At 54.0% G+C, this 6,885-nt stretch overlaps 1 pseudogene; it reads left to right on the top strand.

The window, feature by feature from the left end:
* Positions 1-1,348: 1,348 nt before the first annotated feature.
* LOC135534373 (protein eva-1 homolog C-like) overlaps positions 1,349-6,885 on the top strand; it is a 19,700-nt pseudogene continuing 14,163 nt past the window's right edge.

Genomic DNA, 6,885 nt, shown 5'->3' with positions numbered 1-6,885 from the left:
GATGTGGTATAGATCAGTAGAGATGTGGCATAGATCAGTAGAGATGTGTTATCGATCAGTAGAGATGTGGTATAGATCAGTAGAGAGTAGAGATGTGTTATAGATCAGTAGTAGAGACAGGGTATAGATCAGTAGAGATGTGTTATAGATCAGTAGAGATGTGGTATAGATCAGTAGAGACGTGATATAGATCAGTAGAGATGTGTTGTAGAGATGTGGTATAGATCAGTAGAGATGTGGTAGAGATGTGTTATAGATCAGTAGAGATGTGGTATAGATCAGTAGAGATGTGGTATAGATCAGTAGAGATGTGGTATAGATCAGTAGAGATGTGGCATAGATCAGTAGAGATGTGTTATCAGTAGAGATCTGTTATAGATCAGTAGTAGAGACAGGGTATAGATCAGTAGAGATGTGGTATAGATCAGTAGAGATGTGTTATAGATCAGTAGAGATCTGTTATAGATCAGTAGTAGAGACAGGGTATAGATCAGTAGAGATGTGGTATAGATCAGTAGAGATGTGGTATAGAACAGTAGAGATGTGGTATAGATCAGTAGAGATGTGTTATAGATCAGTAGTAGAGATGTTATAGATCAGTAGTAGAGATGTGGTATATATCAGTAGAGACGTGGTATAGATTAGTCGAGATGTGGTATAGATCAGTAGAGATGTGGTATAGATCAGCAGAGATGTGGTATAGCTCAGTAGTAGAGATGTGGTATGGATCAGTAGAGATGTGGTATAGATCAGTAGAGATGTGGTATAGATCAGTAGAGATGTAGTATAGATCAGTAGTAGAGATGTGTTATAGATCAGTAGAGATGTGGTATAGATCAGTAGAGATGTGGTATAGATCAGTAGAGATGTGGTATAGATCAGTAGTATGTGGTATAGATCAGTAGAGATGTGGTATAGATCAGTATGTGTTATAGAGTATGTGGTATAGATCAGTAGTAGAGATGTGGATGTGGTATAGATCAGTAGTAGAGATGTGGTATAGATCAGTAGAGATGTGGTATAGATCAGTAGAGATGTGGTATAGATCAGTAGAGATCTGGTATAGATCAGTAAAGATGAGTTATAGATCAGTCGTAGAGATGGATTATAGAGATGTCATAGGTAATTTATAGATCGTTTACCATGAATGCAGTCTCTTGATACCAGGAGACATTACCTTTAAGAGATGTGAATAGATCAGCCTGAATGGGCATAGATCGGATTGAACCCTGGCCAAAGCGTGTCTGTTCGGGTCACCATGTTGATTTGCACGCGTAGAAGTTACTGTCAGAGTGTCAGAGCAACAGAGACTGTCAGCTACCTGTCAATCACCTGGTGTTTTCTGTAGAAGTTACTGTCAGAGTGTCAGAGCCACAGAGACTGTCAGCTACCTGTCAATCACCTGGTGTTTGGGCCCGACCCCTGTCCTGGGACCATCAAGTACCTCCACGTCACCTACAAGTGTAAACCTAGTGAGTACTGTACACTACCACTCCTCTCTCTCCCTCCCTGTCTCTCTCTCTCTCCCTCCCTGTCTCTCTCTATCCTCCCCTGTCCTCTCTCTATCCCCCTCCCCTCTCTCTCTATCCCCTCCCTGTCTCTCTCTATCCCCCTCCCTGTCTCTCTCTCTCCCTCCCTGTCTCTCATCCCTCCTGTCTCCCTATCCCCTCCCTGTCTTCTATCCCCCTCCCTGTCTCTCTCATCCCCCTCCCTCTCTCTCTCTATCCCCTCCCTCTCTCTTTCTATCCCCCTCCCTATCTCTCTTCACCCCCTCCCCCCCCTCCCTGTCCTCTCTATCCCCATCCACCCATCCCTCCCTGTCTCTCTGTCCCCCTCCCTGTCTCTCTATATCCACCTCCCTGTCTCTCTCTCTATCCCCCTCCCCTCATCCCCTCCCTGTCTCTCTATCCCCCTCCCACCCTGTCTCTCTATCCCCCTCCCTCCCTGTCTCTCTATCCCCCTCCCACCCTGTCTCTCTATCCCCCTCCCTCCCTGTCTCTCTATATCCCCCTCCCTGTCTCTATCCCCCTCCTCTCTCTCTCTATCCCCCTCCCTCTCTCCTCTATCCTCTCCGCTCATATCCCCTCCCTCCCTGTCTCTCTATATCCCCCTCCCTGTCTCTCTATATCCCCCTCCCTGTCTCTCTATATCCCCCTCCCCCTCTCTCTCTCTCTCCCCTCTATCCCCCCCCCCCCCTCCCTCTCTCTAGTATCCCCTCCCTCCCTGTCTCTCTATCCCCTGTCTCTCCATCCTGTCTCTCCCTCATCCCCTCCCTCCCCTGTCTCTCTATCTCCTCCCTGTCCCTCCCCTCCCTGTCTCCCTCTATCCCCCCACTCCCGCCTCATCCCCTCCCCCTGTCTCTCTCATCCCCCCTCCCCTGTCTCTCTATCCTCCCCTCTCTCTATCCCCTTGTCTCTTCTATTCCCTCCCTCCCTGTCTCTCTCTATCCCCCTCCCTCTCTCCTCTCTATCCCCTCCCTGTCTCTCTCTATCCCCCTCCCTGTCTCTCTCTCATCCCCTCCCTCTCTCTCTATCCCTCCCTTCCTCTCTCTCTATCCTCCCTCCCCTCTATATCCCCTCCCTGTCTCTCTATATCCACCCTCCCTCTTGTCTCTCTATCCCCACCTCCCTCTCTGTCTCTCTATACCCCCTCCCCCTCTCTCTCTCTCATCCCCTCTCCCTCTCTCTCTCTCTATCCCCTCCCTCTCTCTCTATCCCCTCTCTCTCTATCCTCTGTCTATCTCCCTCCCTGTCTCTCTATCCCCCCTCCCTCCATCTCTCTATCCCCCTCCCTCCCTCCCTGTCTCTCTATCCCCCTCCCTGTCTCTCTATATCCTCCCTCCCTGTCTCTCTCATCCCCCTCCCTGTCTCTCTATCCCCCTCTCTCTCTATCCCCCTCCCTCTCTCTCTCTATCCCCTCCCTCCCTGTCTCTATCCCCCTCCCTGTCTCTCTCTATCCCCCTCCCTGTCTCTCTCTATCCCTCCCTGTCTCTCTCTATCCCCCTCCCTCCCTGTCTCCCTCTATCCACCTCCCTCGTCTCTATCCCCTCCCCCTGTCTCTCTCTATCCCCCTCCCTGTCTCTCTCTATCCCCTCACTCCCTGTTCTCTATCCCCTCCCTGTCTCTCTCTATCCCCCTCCCTGTCTCTCTCTATCCCTCCCTCCTCTCTCTCTATCCCCCTCCCTGTCTCTCTATTCCCCCTCCCTCCCTGTCTCTCTCTATCCCCTCCCTGTCTCTCTCTATCCCCCTCCCTGTCTCTCTATCCCCTCCCTCTCTCTATCCCCCCTCCCTCCCTCTCATCATCCCCCCTCCCTGTCTCCATCCCCTCCCCTGTCTCTCTATATCCCCCTCCCTGTCTCTCTATATCCACCTCCCTCTTGTCTCTATCCCCACCTCCTCTCTGTCTCTTTATACCCCCTCCTCTCTCTATCCCCTCTCTCTCTCTCTATCCCCTCCCTCTCTCTCTCTCTATCCCTCCTCCCTCTCTCTCTATCCCCCCTGTCTCTCTATCCCCTTTCCCTCCCTGTCTCTATCCCCTCCCCTCCATCTCTATCCCCCTCCCTCCTCCCTGTCTCTCTATATCCCCTCCCTGTCTCTCTATATCCACCTCCCTGTCTCTCTATATCCACCTCCCCTGTCTCTCTCCTCTCCCCTCCCTCTCTCTCTATCCCCTCCCTGTCTCTATCCCCCTCCCTCCTATATCCCCCTCCCTCCCCTGTCTCTCTATCCTCCCTCCCTGTCTCCTATACCCCTCCCTCTCTCTCTCTCTATCCCCTCCCTCTCTCTCTCTCTCTATCCCCTCCCTCCCTCTCTCTATCCCCCTCCCTCTCTCCCTCCCTGTCTCTCTATCCCCTTCCCTCTCTGTCTCTTATCCCCCTCCTCCATCTCTCTATCCCCTCCCTCCCTCCCTGTCTCTCTCTATCCTCCCTCCCTGTCTCTCTCTATCCCCCTCCCTCTCTCTCATTATCCCCTCCTCTCTCTCTATCCCCTCCCTCTCTCTCTCTATCCCCTCCCTCTCTCTCTCTCTCATCCCCTCCCTCCCAGTCTCTTCATCCTCTTCTCTCTATCCTCCTCCCCCTCTCTCATCCTCCCTCCCAGTCTCTCTCATCCTCCTCTCTCTCTATCCCCTCCCTCCCAGTCTCTCTCATACCCCCTCCCTCTCTCTCATCCCCCTTCCCCTCCCTGCCCCCTATCCCCTCCATCTCTCTATCCCCTCCCTCCCTCCCTGTCTCCCTCTCTATCCCTCTCCCTCCCTGTCTCTCTCTATCCCTCCCTCTCTTCATTATCCTCCCCTCTCTCTCTATCCCCTCCCTCTCTCTCTCTATCCCCTCCCTCCCAGTCTCTCTCATCCCTTCCTTCTCTCTCTATCCCTCCCTCCCAGTCTTTCTTATCCCTCCTCTCTCTCTATCCCCCCTCCTCCCAGTCTCTCTCTATCCCCTCCCTGTCTCTCTCATCCCCTCCCTCTCTCTCTATCCCCTCCCTGTCTCTCTATCCCCCTCCCTCTTCTCTCTATCCCCCTCCCTCTCTCTCTATCCCTCCCTGTCTTCTATACCCCTCCCCTCTCTCTCTCTATCCCCCTTCCCTCCCTGTCTCCTATCCCCTCCCTCCATCTCTCTATCCCCTCCCCCTCCTCCCCCCCTGTCTCTCTCTATCCCTCTCCCTCCCCGTCTCCTTCTCATCCCCTCCCTCTCTCCTCATTATCCCTCCTCTCTCTCTCTCTATCCCTCCCTCTCTCTCTCATCCCCCTCCCAGTCTCTCTCTATCCCCTCCCTCTCTCTCTCTATCCCCTCCCTCCCAGTCTCTCTCTATCCCCTCCCTCTCTCTCTCTATCCTCCTCCCAGTCTCTCTCTATCCCTCCCTGTCTCTCTCTATCCCCCTCCCTCTCTCTCTCTATCCCCTCCCTGTCTCTCTATCCCCCTCCCTCTCTCTCTCTATCCCCCTCCCTCTCTCTCTCTATCCCCCTCCCTGTCTCTCTATCCCCCTCCCTCCCTGTCTCTCTATCACCCTCCCTGTCTCCTCTATATCCCCTCCCTGTCTCTCTATATCCACCTCCCTCCCTGTCTCTCTATATCCCCCTCCCTGTCTCTCTATATCCACCTCCCTCTTTGTCTCTCTATCCCCACCTCCCTCTTTGTCTCTCTATACCCCTCCCTCTCTCTCTCTCTATCCCCCTCCCTCTCTCTCTCTCTCTATCCCCCTCCCTCTCTCTCTCTCTATCCCCCTCCCTCTCTCTCTCTATCCCCCCCTGTCTCTCTATCCCCTTCCCTCTCTGTCTCTCTATCCCCCTCCCTCCATCTCTCTATCCCCCTCCTCCCTCCCTCCCTCGTCTCTCTCTATCCCTCTCCCTCCCTGTCTCTCTCTATCCCCCTCCCTCTCTCTCATTATCCCCCTCCCTCTCTCTCTCTATCCCCCTCCCTCTCTCTCTCTATCCCCCTCCCTCTCTCTCTCTCTCTATCCCCTCCCTCCCAGTCTCTCTCTATCCCCTCCCTCTCTCTCTCTATCCCCTCCCTCCCAGTCTCTCTCTATACCCCTCCCTCTCTCTCTCTCTATCCCCTTCCCTCCCTGTCTCTCTATCCCCTCCCTCCATCTCTCTATCCCCCTCCCTCCCTGTCTCTCTCTATCCCTCTCCCTCCCTGTCTCTCTCTATCCCCTCCCTCTCTCTCATTATCCCCTCCCTCTCTCTCTCTATCCTCTCCTCTCTCTCTCTATCCCCTCCCTCCCAGTCTCTCTCTATCCCCTCCTCTCTCTCTCTCTATCCTCCCTCCCAGCCCTCTCTCATCCCCTCCCCTCCCTATCCCCTCCTCCCAGTCTCTCTATCCCCTCCCTGTCTCTCTCTATCCCCTCCCTCTCTCTCTCTATCCCTCCCTGTCTCCTCTATCCCCTCCCTCCCTCTCTCTCTATCCCCTCTCTCTCTCTCTCTCTATCCCCTCCCCTCTCTCTCGATCCCCTTCCTTCCTCTCTATCCCCTCCTCCCAGTCTCTCTCATCCCTCCCCTCTTTCTCTCTCCTATCCCTCCCCTCTCTCCTATACCTCCCTCTCTCTCTCTCATCCCCTTCCCTTCCTGTCTCTCTATCCCCCTCCCTCCATCTCTCTATCCTCCCTCCCTCCCTGTCTCTCTCTCATCCCTTTCCCTCCCTGTCTCTCTCTATCCCCTTTCTCTCATTATCCCCTCCCCTCCTTCTCTCTCTCTATCCCCCCTCCCTCTCTCTCTCTCATCCCCTCCCTCCCCAGTCTCTCTCTATCCCCTCCCCTGTCTCTCTATCGCTGTCTCTCCCTGTCTCTCTCTATCCCCCTCCCTGTCTTCTTTATCCCCCCCTCCCTGTCTCTCTCATCCCCTCCCTGTCTCTCTCTATCCCCCTCCCTGTCCCTCCCTGTCTCTCTCATGCCCCTCCCCGTGTCCTCCTCGCTGTCTCTCTCTATCCCCTCCCTTGTCCCTCTATCCCCCTTCCCTCTCTCTCTCTATCCCCTTCCCCTCTCTATCCCCCTCCCCTCCCTGTCTCTCTCTATCCCCTCCCTCCCCTGTCTGTCTCTCTATCCCCCTCCCTGTCTCTCTCTATCACTGTGTCTCTGTCCCTCCCCCTGTCTCTCTATCCCCCCACCTCTCCGCTGTCTTCTGTCCCTCCCCTGTCTCTATCCTCTCTCCTCCCTCTCCCTCGCTGTCTCTTCTGTCCCTGTCTCTCTGTCCCTCTTCTATGGACACCTCTCTCTCTCTCTCTCTCTCACTGTCCATGTCTTTCTCTCCTCGCCCTCTTTCTCTCTCCCTCGCCACATATCTGCAGTAAGCAGTATTTCTGTCAGAAAATATACATCACAAAGCAAGTTTGTGTTTGTTCTTGTCTTTCTGTTGCCCCCCTGTTTTGTCAGCTGAGCATAAGAGCAGTGTGGT

This window comes from Oncorhynchus masou, unplaced genomic scaffold (genome assembly GCF_036934945.1).
Source record: "Oncorhynchus masou masou isolate Uvic2021 unplaced genomic scaffold, UVic_Omas_1.1 unplaced_scaffold_3317, whole genome shotgun sequence".
NCBI classification, from domain to species: Eukaryota; Metazoa; Chordata; class Actinopteri; order Salmoniformes; family Salmonidae; genus Oncorhynchus; species Oncorhynchus masou.
This window is presented reverse-complemented; position numbering and strand designations above follow the sequence as displayed.